This window comes from Lathyrus oleraceus, chromosome 2 (genome assembly GCF_024323335.1).
Source record: "Lathyrus oleraceus cultivar Zhongwan6 chromosome 2, CAAS_Psat_ZW6_1.0, whole genome shotgun sequence".
Classification (NCBI taxonomy): domain Eukaryota; kingdom Viridiplantae; phylum Streptophyta; class Magnoliopsida; order Fabales; family Fabaceae; genus Lathyrus; species Lathyrus oleraceus.
In genome coordinates, this window is record NC_066580.1 from 101,003,450 (window position 1) to 101,017,569 (window position 14,120).

A 14,120-nucleotide genomic window follows, 5' to 3' on the forward strand; every position below is an offset into this window, starting at 1 on the left:
TCCATACTACATGGAGTCAGTGAATTATACCTCAAATTGGTTAAGCAATCAAGCAACAGCAAAAGCAAGTTCACAATGAACTATAAGCAACTAATGTACCTGAAATCGATCTAACTCAGTCAGTACACAACTCAAACAAAAGTCAAACAAACAAACTAATGGTCAACAGTCAACAGTACAAGCCAACAAACAAACATCAATGCATCAAAGCAAAGCACAAGCTCATCTCAAAGGAGCTAATCCACCTACAAAACAACTCAATGTTAATCAAAATCAATCAAATATCAATCCAAATGAGCAAATGAATCAATCTCCTCAAGGCCATATACTTCTTGTCCTGAAAACAAAGCTCAAACATAAGCACAAACCACTAGGACAAGGCCTAGGGTCAAAGAGGGAGAAATAATTCAAAACAGAACATGAAAATTGACAAGAATCAAGCTCAATCAATTAAGAACAATATCCAAGTGGTCTCATACCCATAGCATCAACCAATTTCATTTCACAAGGCATATAAGGCAAGGCATGCAAGTTCAAAGCTCATAGAAGCAAACAGAATGAACCAATCCACATCAACTCAAAAGTGATTCAATAAATCTCAAGAAAAATCATGGCTAAACAGAACACATCACATGATCATCATACCAAAAATCAAGGCATTTGGACAAGTGAAAGCATGGAAAATAAAAACCTAAGTGTTCTTCATGTTCTTCACAAATTTTCCAGGTCATGAACAAATATTCCAAAAATACAAAATGAATATATTGTTGGCTTCATCTTTCCAAGCACATCAACAATCAATGATCAATTTGCTATAATTCTCACTAACATGCATGGATCGAGCAGAATAAGTTTCATACATCAATCTTAGATCTAACACAACTTGTTCATTTCTTGAAGAAATTCGATGATACAAATCTCAGATTAATCACCTAAGAAAGATCTACAACATGCATACATCAATTTCACGAATGGTGATGATCGAATTCTAACCTTAATTGAAGTGCAAAAGTGAAACAAGCTGATTCAAGCTTTGAGAAGTCCAAACAGATGCTTCCTAGCTCTTGGATGAATGAATGGATAAGGATTTAGAGGTTAAGCATGCACGATTTGGCTTGAATCTTCAACTGCCATTGGTGAGCATGTGCTTCAACAGTTCCAAAATCTGCTCGAAAATGATGGATTCTTGCTTCCAAAAGGTCCAATTATGCTTGTGGATCAATGATTGATCAAGAACAAGGCAAGGTTTTTAAAGAATTTTGGATAAAAAGTGAGAGAAAAAGTTTGAAGAGATTTTGCAAAATGGATCTAGATCTGAGATTTTGATATGTTAACCCTGTTTCTGTTATGATTAGGCTATATATATGGTCTGCTAATGATTCTCTTAATCACAATTAGCCAAAATGTCAAGGATTAGTGAAATTCAAGTGTAAGTGCAAATTGTGCAATTCACCTCATGTGCATGAAATGGATGCTACAGTACACGGTTTTTGAGCCAAATCCACTTGAAATGTTGTTTTGAGCCAAATGCACGTGATTGGAAGTGAAAGCAATGCATATTTTTCAAATTGTAATTTTCCCTCCAAATTTCAAATAAAAATGCCAAAATTTTTGTAATGGAAATGCATGATATGTGATGCATGTTTTGGATAGTTCATGTCAAAACAAGAATGTTGCAAAAAGAACCACTTCATTTGGCCTTTTGGTTCAAAAGTTATGCACTTGTGAAGTTCAAATTCCATTTGACAATGATTGATCCATATTTTGCCAACCATACATGAGAAATTCATGTTCTTGGACTTTTTGGAAAGGTGAGAGCAAGATCTTCAACTTTCATGTTGGACAAAATTTCATTTGAAGCTTTCTTGATGATGTAAACTTGAGGAGAAAACCTTTCCATTTTTGGCAATTTCCAATTACAGGTCACTTACTATTTTTGGAAACTTTTCATCTGACCTCAAATTCTTCATTATTGATGTTTGCAATGTCAAATGAGACTTGTATGGACATGAATTAGGCCTCTCTAACCATCTCCCACCTTCAAATCCATGATTGAATGCATAGTTGACTTTGGTTGATTTTCTAGGGTTTTAGATGAATTGACCAATGACTGATGAGCCTTGAGTATCCAACCTTTGGCCAAACCACTTAAAAATGATCCCTAGGTCATATGAACTCAATGAACCAACCCTAGGGATTTTCTTTCATAGGAAATGCACTTGCTTGCTTGCACAACTGGATCTCCTGACCAGTCTTGACTGATGACTTGCACTTGGGCAATGGACAAAGCAATGCTATGCAGTGGACAAAGTAATGCTAATGACCTAAACATGAAAATGAATGTACAAAATGGTAGGTGCAAATTTGAGGTGCTACAGCTTCCCCTATTCAATCAGCTGGGAACCCGAACGGATAAGAGCAACGGCTGTCAGACTTTCAGGGTAAATAGAGATTGAATACCAAGAATCGTAGAAATTTGCACAATTCGAGGATCCAACAGTAACTTCAACTGGGATCTGTCATTTATTGGAGATTTTGATTTTTTTCTTTCAAAGGTACAGCCACCTCCAGACATCGCAAGACGATGAATGGGGATAGAAATCACAACTAGACGTCAACGGACGACTAGGAAAAACTCGATGTTTATCGAAACCAACGGAGAGGTAACCAGACATCAACGGATGACTGGAAAAGAGATACAACCATACGTCAACGGACGACATGGGAAAAACTCAACGTTTACCAAAACCAACGGAGAGGTAACTCTACTGGGGACGACCAGGAAAAACTCGACGTTTACCAAAACCAACGGAGAGGTAACCAGACATCAACGGATGAATGGGAAGACTTGACCAGACGTCAACGGACGAACGGGAGAAGCTCGATGTTTATCGACACCAACGGAGAAGGAGAAGCTCGACGTTTATTGACACCAACGGAGAAGGAGAAGCTCGACGTTTATCGACACCAACGGAGAAGGAGAAGCTCGACATTTATCGACACCATTGGAGAAAGGTGACCAGACAGGACGTTTACAGACGACTCTACTGGGGATCGACCAGACATTAATGAATGACTGGGGAATAGGATATACAATCAAACGTCAACGGACGAATGAGAAAAACTCAACGATTATCGAAACCAACAGAGAGGTAACTCTGAGGGGAAAATGTTATCACAAACAACCGTCAATGGACGGTCGGGAAAAACTCAACGTTTATCGAAACCAACGGAGAGGTAAACTGGGCATCAACGGATGACCTGTGGGGAAGGGTACAACTAGACGTCAACGGACGAATAGGAAAAACTCGACGTTTACCAAAACCAATGGAGAGGTGAACTCTTGTGGGGAAAAGTAAAACTAGACTTCAACGGACGAATAGGAAAAACTCAACGTTTATCGAAACCAACGGAGAGGTAACTCTTCCGGGGAGAGAAAATATAACTCAACCACACGTCAACGAACGATTGGGAAAAACTCAATGTTTATCGACACCAACGGAGAGGAGGAGGCTTGGGGAATCAACAGACACTATCAAATGATCTGTGTGGAATAAGCAACTATACGTCAACGGACGTATAGGAAAAACTCAACGTTTATCGGAACCAACGAAGAGGTAACTCTTGCCAGGGAGAGATAAGGGTATTACGAACATCGAAAGATGATGTTTACCGACATCAAAAGAAGACGACCAGACATTAACGAATGACTGGGGTGAGACTCGATGTTTACCGACACCGAAAGATGGTGTTGACCGACACCAAAGAAATAACACACGCGGGTGCTGACATGACACTGACCAGTATCACAAGATGACATCTACATATGTCAGGGCAAGGCTAACCACTTGCTAGGGGTCTCACTGGGGAGAATCAAGCTTTCCTTTCACCAACGGATGAGGAAATAAACCTCTCTGGGGATATTAATCCTGAATGCTGTCAGGAGCAACTGTAGCAAACGTGCTGTACAGATGTTGAACAACGATCCGCCTCTGTCGGGGATATGATCTGATGGTTAACACATGAATGCATATGTTTGAATTCTTCTATGGCGTAATGCTCCATATTGAATGGAAATGCTACACGATTTGAGGATGCAATGATCACTATATGCCAAATGTAAAATGATGGACACTCCGCCGGGGAGCCAACTGATCAAATACTCCAACTCTGTGGGGAGACTTTGCTTGAGGAATACTCTGCGGGGAGAGCACCGACTTCTCACTCATGCTGGAGAATAGCACTACTGCTGGGGAAAGGATAGACTCCGTTGGGGACATCCCTCGTCGGATCCAATCCACTCGGGGACTCTGCTTGAGAAGCAATCCATACGACTCCGCTGGGGAATAAACAAGGCAACTCGCTGGGGAGTAATAAAGCGACTTCACTGGGGAAAGCCAACCAATCCACAAGAAGGATAAACTCTGCTGGAGATAAATTTCTTTGAACCCGCTCCACTCGGGGACTCGCTGAGGAAAATCATCAACGCAAATCTCTGCTCGGGAGATCTGTTAGGGAAAACTTCACAATCCTGGCAGGGACAGGCATCCACTACTCTGCTGAGGAAAAACCACTCTGGTAGGGAGATTATAACTCTGCTGGGGATAGTATCATGCCAGACCACGTTGGAGATAGACATCCATAACCCTGCTGGGGACCAGCGCTCACAACCATGCTGGGGACGATGGTACTTCAAACTAGACTGCTGGGGAATCATCTGTTGATACCTCCACCGGGGATACAACATCCTTCCAACTCAGTGGGGACAAACCAACATTCAAACTCAGCTGGGAACTTAACAACTGGGGAAAACGGCAAATACAGGCCTACTGGGGATAGGCAATCCTCAGATCTGCTGGGGAATAGAATGCACTATCCACAGACACCTCTGCAAGGGAACATAGCTCTGAAAGCTCTCATACTTTCTCGGGGAAATATCTGCTGGGGAAACATCCTCACAGATGACGACCTGCAAAACAGCACAACAAAATGCCCCAGGGGATACATGGACAAGATACGCTCAAGTGTCCTCAACATTCAAAATGATTTTCAAATGTTTCATCTTTCTGCAAGTTATTGTTTAGCCTTCATGTTTTTTATATGCAATGTTTATCAAAAATTCGGACGTTTTTGCAAACAAAACAGTAAAATAAAAACAAGAGAGCTATTTATCTGAATAATGACTTTTATTGATTGAAAATGGGCCTGAAAAGGAGAATACATCGGGAAGCAATTCCTAGAAAGAGGTAATTGCGCACAAAAGGAAAAACCTATCCTAATGGCAATGTGAACACGGCATCCACTAATTCCCAATTCTGTTATAACTCACAAATCATCAGCTTTCCTCCCAACTTCCTTGCTTTCTGAGAAGAATGACTGGACCGATCACATCTTTCGAGATGGTAGACGATGAAGCGCGATGAAGTACAGATAACTCAGACTGTAGTCTTCGCTCTAATCCCTCTTTTGCCTGGATCGCCCTTTCGGGTTTTCAATCCACCGGGATACCCATTTTTGCCTAAGCCGCCCTTGCGGGTTTTCGACTTACCGGGTGTACAGATTCTTTTCATTTTTATATCCCTAATTTTTGCCCGAACCTTCCTTTCTGTTTTTTTTGTTCTCCGGGATGCCCTTTTTTGCCTGGACTCTTTTATTCTTTTTGTCCAGCGGGTCAATTTACGCGAAGTATTTTTTGACTACATCTGAGTTAACAGGGGACGGGAAATCTTCACCATCCATAGTTGTAAGCATCAAGGCTCCACCAGAAAAAACCTTCTTCACAACATATGGACCTTCATAATTAGGAGTCCATTTGCCCCTGTTATCTGTACCGGGAGGAAGGATCCTCTTCAAAACTAGATCACCGATCTGATAGCTTCGAGGATGCACTTTCTGATCAAAGGCTCTCTTCATCCTTCTCTGATATAACTGCCCATGGCACACAACTGCTAACCGTCTCTCTTCGATAAGGCTCAACTCATTAAACCTTGTTCGAATCCACTCGGCTTCGTCAAGCTTGACATCCAACAAAACTCTCAGAGAAGGGATCTCCACTTCAACAGGTAGGACTGCTTCCATACCATACACAAGGGAGTACGGGGTTGCCCCGGTCGACGTACGTACTGAGGTACGGTACCCATGCAAAGCGAAAGGTAGCATCTCATGCCAATCCTTGTACGTCACGACCATCTTCTACACAATCTTCTTGATATTCTTGTTTGCCGCCTCTACAGCACCATTCATCTTCGGTCTGTAAGGAGAAGAATTGTGATGTTCAATCTTGAAATCTTCGCCTCTACAGCACCATTGTCAGTGATGATTCTCTCAGGAACTCCATAACGACAGATGATTTCTTTCTTAATGATCCGGGCAACCACTTGTTTGGTAACATTAGCATAAGAAGCTGCTTCCACCCACTTGGTGAAGTAGTCAATCGCAACCAGAATGAAGCGATGTCCATTCGAAGCAGTAGGCTCAATCTTCCCAATCATATCAATGCCCCACATGGAAAACGGCCAAGGTGAATTCATGACATTCAGAGGGCTTGGTGGTAGATGCACCTTATCAGAATAGATTTGACACTTATGGCACTTCCGAGCGTACTTGAAACAATCGGATTCCATAGTCATCCAGTAATAACCGGCTCTCAACAATTTCTTAGACATTGCATGACCACCAGCATGGGTACCAAACGAACCCTCATGGACTTCCTGCATCAACATGTCTGCTTCGTGTCTATCCACGCATCTGAGCAAGACCATGTCAAAGTTCCTCTTATACAGCATATCATCCTGATTCAAATAAAAGCTTCCAGCTAGCCTTCTCAGGGTTTTCTTGTCATTCTTTGACGCACCTTCAGGATACTCCTGGCTCTTGAGGAAGTTCTTGATATCAAAGTACCACGGCTTTCCATCAACAACAGACTCGGCTGCAAACACATACGCAGGCCTCTCGAGTCGATTCACCGCAACATGTGGCACATGATTCCACCAATGAACTTTGATCATAGAAGACAAAGTAGCCAAGGCATCAGCCATTTGATTCTCATCCCGGGGGACATGATACAACTTCACCTTCTTGAAGAACGTCAGTATTCTTCTGGTGTAATCTCTATACGGAATCAAATGCGACTAGTTGGTATTCCAATCTCCATTGACCTGGTTGATCACTAGAGCGGAATCTCCATAGATGTCAAGAGTCTTGATCCTCAAATCAATGGCTTCTTCTATCCCCATGATACAAGCCTCGTACTCAGCTTCATTGTTGGTGACGTCAAAAGTCAATTTGGCCGAAAAAGGTATATGAGCACCTTTTGGATTGATCAGCACTGTACCAACACCGTTACCATTCACATTCACAGCCCCATCAAACATCAATGTCCACTTGTCATCAGGATCCGGTCCTTCCTCGACAAGAGGCTCTTCATAATCTTTCATCTTCAGATACATGATGTCTTCATCAGGGAATTCAAACATCATCGGCTAATAATCATCAATCGGTTGCTCGGCGAGGTAGTCTGACAGAACACTACCTTTGATGGCCTCCTGTGACGTGTACTGGATATCATATTCTGTTAAAATCATCTGCCAACGGGCGACACGTCCGGTGAGAGTCGGCTTCGCAAAGATGTACTTCACTGGATCCATCTTAGAAATCAACAAGGTAGTATGGTTCAACATATACTGCCTCATTCGGCGAGAAACCCAGGCCAAAGCACAGCAAGTTTTCTCAAGCTGTGAATATTTGATTTCACAGTCGGTAAACTTTTTGCTAAGGTAGTATATGGCATGCTCTTTTCGACCAGACTCGTCATGCTGTCCCAATACACACCCCATCGAGTTCTCAGTTACTGACAGGTACATTATCAGAGGTCTCCCAGGAACTGGAGGAATCAGGATTGGAGGTTTCTGTAAATACTCTTTTATCTTGTCAAAAGCTTTCTGAAAGTCATCATTCCACCTGATTGCTTGATTCTTTCTTAGCAATTTGAATATCGGTTCACATGTGGCAGTTAGGTGAGATATAAACTTTGCAATGTAGTTCAATCTCCCTAAAAACCCACGAACCTTCTTTTCTGTTTTCGGTTCAGGCATTTCTTGAATAGCTTTGACTTTAGCTGGATCAACCTCAATCCCTTTTTCACTGACAATGAATCCTAACAGCTTCCCAGATCTCACGCCAAACGTACACTTGTTCGGATTCAGCCTCAATTTGAACTTTCTCAATCTGTCAAACAACTTCTGCAAATTAACCAGGTGCTCCTCTTCTGTCTGCGACTTCGCAATCATATCATCCACGTACACTTCAATCTCTTTGTGCATCATGTCATGAAAGAGAGTCGTCATAGCCCTCTGATAGGTAGCACCGGCATTCTACAGCCCAAAAGGCATCACCTTATAGCAGAACGTGCCCCAAGGCGTAATTAATGTCATCTTTTCCATGTCCTCTGGCGCCATCTTAATCTGATTATAGCCCAAGAAACCATCCATGAAAGAGAATACCGAGGATTGAGCCGTATTATCAACCAATACATCAATGTGAGGTAATGGGAAATCATCTTTCAGACTCGCCCTGTTCAGATCCCGGTAATCGACACACATCCTGACTTTGCCATCCTTCTTCGGCACAGGAACGATGTTGGCCACCCACGGGGGATAAGTTGTTACTGACAAGAAACCCGCATCGAACTGCTTCTGAACCTCTTCCTTGATTTTCACAGCCATATCAGGACTCGTTCTACGAAGCTTCTGCTTAACCGAAGGACAATCTTCCCTGAGAGGTAGTCTATGCACCACAATGTCAGTATCCAACCCAGGCATATCTTGATAAGACCAGGCGAATATCTCCACATACTCTCTCAGCATCTCAATCAATCTGCTCTTGACCTCTGTCTTCAAAGCAGCCCCGATCTTGATATCTCTTCTGGCGTCCTCAGTACCAAGATTCACAATCTCCAACTCCTCCTGATGAGGTTGGATGACCCTTTCCTCTTGCTTCAACAATCTAACCAATTCTTTCGGGAGTTCACTGTCTTCCTCGCTCTCCTCTTCAGCTTGGTAGATGGGATTATTGAAATCATACTGAGCCATAACAGGACTGCTCATAGTGGATTCCGTGAGATCACTTCTGCATGTTTAATGCTTTGTTTTAGAAAAAAGAGTTCAAGAAAGTCACAAAAAAAAAACATTGCCATTTTTATTTTTTTGAAATATGAAAACAAAAATAGAAAGACAGGGATCACAAAATTGTTTGCAAAACGTCCTTTATTAATGATAATCATTTGAAAAACATGATGTGGCCCTACAATGAACCACTACGTTTTGGGCAGAACGTAGGGTTTGTGCAGAATGAAAAAACAAAAGAAAATTACTTTGTTTGAAGAATAACTTGGACCACATCCTCTGTTGTCCAATTGTTGATAATCTCCCCTGGTGCACACGGGCGAACCCAGTCGTCGAGATCATACTCACTGTCACCATCTTCACTATTGGCCGCAAAGACGTCACCGTGATTCATCAGCCCAGCGCTGGTAAAGGTACTCGGACCTGCTTGCACACCCTGCTCTGCTTGCAAAGGTTGATAGCCAATTCCAAATTTATCCTCTTTAACCGGCAAATCCACCATCTTGCCCCAACCTTCAGCTTTGCCAGAGTCAACAACCTCCTTAGCCTGCTTGTACGACGTAATCAAAGCACCTGGCTTTCTCTGATCAGCACACGCCACCCTCTCGAGAGCAACAGTCTCGAATGCCTGGCATAAAGTTTTATGGATCTCGCCATCCACCTCTACATATTTGAACGAGGATAGGTGACTCACCAAGATATCTTCTTCGCCACACACGGTCACAATCTGACCATTCCAGACATACTTGAGCTTTTGGTGGAGAGTTGACGAAACTGCCCCTGTTGCATGGATCCACAGACGTCCCAACAAACAACTGTAAGCGGGCTGAATGTCCATGACATAGAAGATGATGTCGAAAACCTCCGGACCTATCTTCACCGGCAAGGTAACTTCACCAAACACAAAACGTTTGGAATTGTCAAATGCACGAACAATCAGGTCACTAGGAGTAAGCACAACCCCTTCAACAGCAATCTTCTTCAAAATCTGCTTGGGCAAGACATTCAGAGAAGAACCCGAGTCTACCAACAGGTGAGACAACACTGCCCCCTTGCACTCCATAGTGATATGCAAGGCCTTATTATGATTACGACCCTCAGGCGTCAAGTCTAGGTCAGTGAACCCCAAACCATGCCTGGTGCTCACGTTGGCAATCACACCCTCCAGTTGGTTGACGGAAATATCTTGAGGCACGTAAGCCATGTTCTGCATCTTCAATAAGGCGTTACAATGTGCCTCAGAGCATAGCAGCAAAGAGAGAATTGAAATCTTGGACGGAGTCTGATTAAGTTGGTCTACAATCTTGTAGTCACTCTTCTTTATTATCTTCATAAACTCCTCCACGTCCTTTTCAAATGAACCCTCAGGCACCTCCTTCTTAGCCGGTTCTTCGTCAACCACCGCCTGTTTTCCCTTAGCCTTGGCGAGAGCCTCGGCATTGTTATCTCTCAATGGTTGTGGAGCAAACAGACGTCCACTTTGAGTAAAGCCTCCTGGCCCACCAACATTGTCCACAACTGAACTTGCACTCACCACAGGAGCTCTACTGGGTACCCTGATCGTCACAGGCGCTTGATTACCTGGCCTAACCTGATTCTCAGCCCTTCTGTTACTGCGATAAGTGTTGTCATACCTCCATGGAACAGCCCGACTGTCAACAACCCTTCTGACCGGCGCTACAATAGTTGGACTACTGGCAGTTACTGGTGCAGAAATGGTAACAGGAGTACCACTTGTTGCAGGCGCACTAACGACCCTCTGGCCAAGTCGTTCAGACAATTTGAAATAGATAGTGATAGTTGACACTGACCCACGATCTCTTACAGCCCGACTGAATTGCAAACAGCCCTCATCCATCAAACCCTGGATACTGGCCCTTAATCGTTCACAACCATTCTCAGACTCAGCACAATCAATACAACCCTCATCACAGCCCGGGTAGACACCCCCATTCAGCAAACAACCATTCACAACTAACAAAGAAGTCTGAACGTCCTCAACACTGACAACCAAATCTTCAGCTTCTTCCCCTTCAATATTTTTCACTCAGTGCGCACCATGCGGCGGCATAGGGTTATTTACAACATTTGGCACATGAGCGAAATTGATAGTTTTGGCATCAATCAAGTCCTGGACTTTATGGTGAAAAGCCCTGCAATTTTCGATATGGTGTCCCGGCGCACCAGAATGAAAGTCACAATGCACGTTGGCGTCATACCCAGGTGGTATTTTTGTCAATGGCGCCATAGTCCTCAGTTCCACAAACCATAGTCTGAGCAACTCAGGCAGTAACTCAGCATAGGTCATTGGCAGTGGGTCGAAACGTCTATCAGGCATCCTTTGCCTTGGCTGATACGGACGTTGTTGTTGTTGTTGTTGCGGCATTTGTTGTTGAACTCTCTGTTGTTGCAGTTGTTGACGTTGTTGAGGTGCAGGAATTGTCACTGCAGCAACCTGACGATACTGATTTCTGTTGACAACCCTCCGGCCATGTTGCAAAGCACTGGCTTCAACCTCTCTCCGATGAGGTGCCCTAGCGAATGGTTTCTTGGACGACGAGGACCCAGCATCCTGAATCTTACCAGCTTTAATCAAGCTCTCTGTCCTCTCTCCGCAAATAACCACATCCGAGAAACTACCGAATGGGCAACTCCCCATCCGGTCCATAAAAACACCTTGCAGCGTGCCAATAAACATATCAGTTAACTCCCTTTCCAGCATAGGGGGTTGAACTCTAGCAGCGAATTCATGCCACCTCTGGGCGTACTCCTTGAAGCTTTCCCTTGATTTTTGACATTGACTCTGCAGCTGAGTCCGGCTAGGCGCCATGTCCATGTTGTGCTTATACTGCCTCAAGAAGGCCTCATCCAGATCCCTCCAGCATCGGATAGAATCTCTCTTTAGTTCCATGTTCCAATCCAAAGAAGCCCCAGATAGACTATCTTGGAAAAAATACATCCACATCTTTTCATCATCGGTATAAGCAGAGATTTTCCGATAATAAGCCTGCACATGAGTGTGAGGGCAAGAAGTACCATTGTACTTGTCGAACGAGGGAGATTTGAACTTGTAGGGAATCCTCAACCCTTCTACCAGCCCCATGTTGGTTACGTCAAAACCCAGGGAATTCTGACATTCCATGGCTCTTATCTTCTCAGCAAGGGCGTCCACTTTGCGATCCCTATCTTCAACCCTTCCAACAACTTCGTCATCTTCGCTCAGCAGCGTGAACATGTCCTCTTGTCTATCAACAATCGGAGTTGGATGACGAGCAGGAGCCCAGATAGCTCTGGCATTGACAGTCTTTGCAGCAAGAGGCTGTCCGTTAATTCTAATCCCCCTTAACTCTTCACCCATGGCATAGTCATTGGCGGGAGCAGCAGCAGCAACGTTCTCATGCACAGGCACACCCACCGGTGACGCGCGGTTGGACTGCGGAATCACGGTCTCTTGTCTTTGGGCTAAGGCACACAACTCCTCTTGCCCTTGGACAACACCCTGCATCATAGTCATGAACTGGGCCATGTTCGCCCTCATCTCAGCTAGCTCAGCTTGAACCTGGTCCATACTTCTCTGGTGGTTGAGCCTGGTTGAACACCGATGCGGTCTTCGATCAGCTATCCTGCCTGACACAAGAACTAGAGTGAGAAGTCGCGAGCAAGAACACCTGTTATGCAATATGATATGAGTATGATGCTAATGCATATGATGCACATGATATGTTTATTTCTCAGGCATTCAAAGAGCCTGATTCATCTTCGAAATATGGCAACCTGCAGCAAGAATAACACAGGAAACACAGAAACAACCATACACAAGAGCAATGAGTACAAAGCGAAACCAACAGCCTCATCTATATATGAGTGACAAGATCATACAACAAAATCAACAAAGATCCGAATAACCAGAGTACAACAATGAATCCCACCCAACAAGCCTGGGGGTGATTCTCAACATAAACATCAGAAATACAAGCTAAGACAAACGACTTCCAGGAATGAGCGTCTTCAAGTAATGACACTGGTCTATCAACAGGTCACACTCTGAACATTCTGGCAAGGGAGTGACCTTCTCCTTCAACTGTCTTCTAAGCTCTATAACTTCTCCTCCAAGTTGGTTCTCTGATGCAAGTCTCAAGTCGACTTCCTTCTTCAACTGGATATCTTTGTCTCTGAGTTGCTTCTCCAAGTCTCTGGTCCTCTTCTGATAATTGGCCTCAGCTCTCTACAGTCTCAAACACTCTTTGTGCTCTGCATTCAGCAAGTTCTCTATCTCTTCATAAGATCTCTTCTTGCTCCTCACTCCACCAACATCTACACTCTGGATGTCTCTGAGTTGATGAGTCAGGTTCAACCTATCAGCTTTGGCTTGATACAACTCCATCTGGGCATCTTGCTCTTTCTCCTTCAATCGACGATTCTCCATCAGGGCTTGCTTGTACTGCTCAGCAAGTACACTCTCAGCAAGGATCAAAGGTGGTTGCACTTGCAACGGATTCATCCTATCATAAGGCAACAACAAAGTTTCCACTCTCTTCTTGACCCAATAAGTATAATCAGGCATGGCAATGGCAAACTTCTCCCCTAAGACAGCTCCATCCTTAACACCAATAGACTTCCAAGTGGTCTTCCATTCATCACGAACCCTAACTGGCGAAGAGAAAGAACCGGGTTATAATTGATGCAACCCTTAGTCCCTACAAGTGGCACATTCCAGAATTCTCCACAACTCATAATAACATCACGCACATCCATCCGGTAAGATTGCCATCTGATATCATATGAAGTAAGAGACATAACCCTCTGAGTCCACCTATGAGTGCTATGAGCATCTACAAAAGATCCACTGACTGGCAGGAGAGAGAAGAACCATCTGAGCAAAAGTGGGAGACAACACCTGATAGCTCAAATGTGAGAGCACAAACCACTAGTACAAGACTAGGGTCAAAATGGGATCAAAAATCCAAAACAGAACATGAAACTTATCAAAAGTCAAGA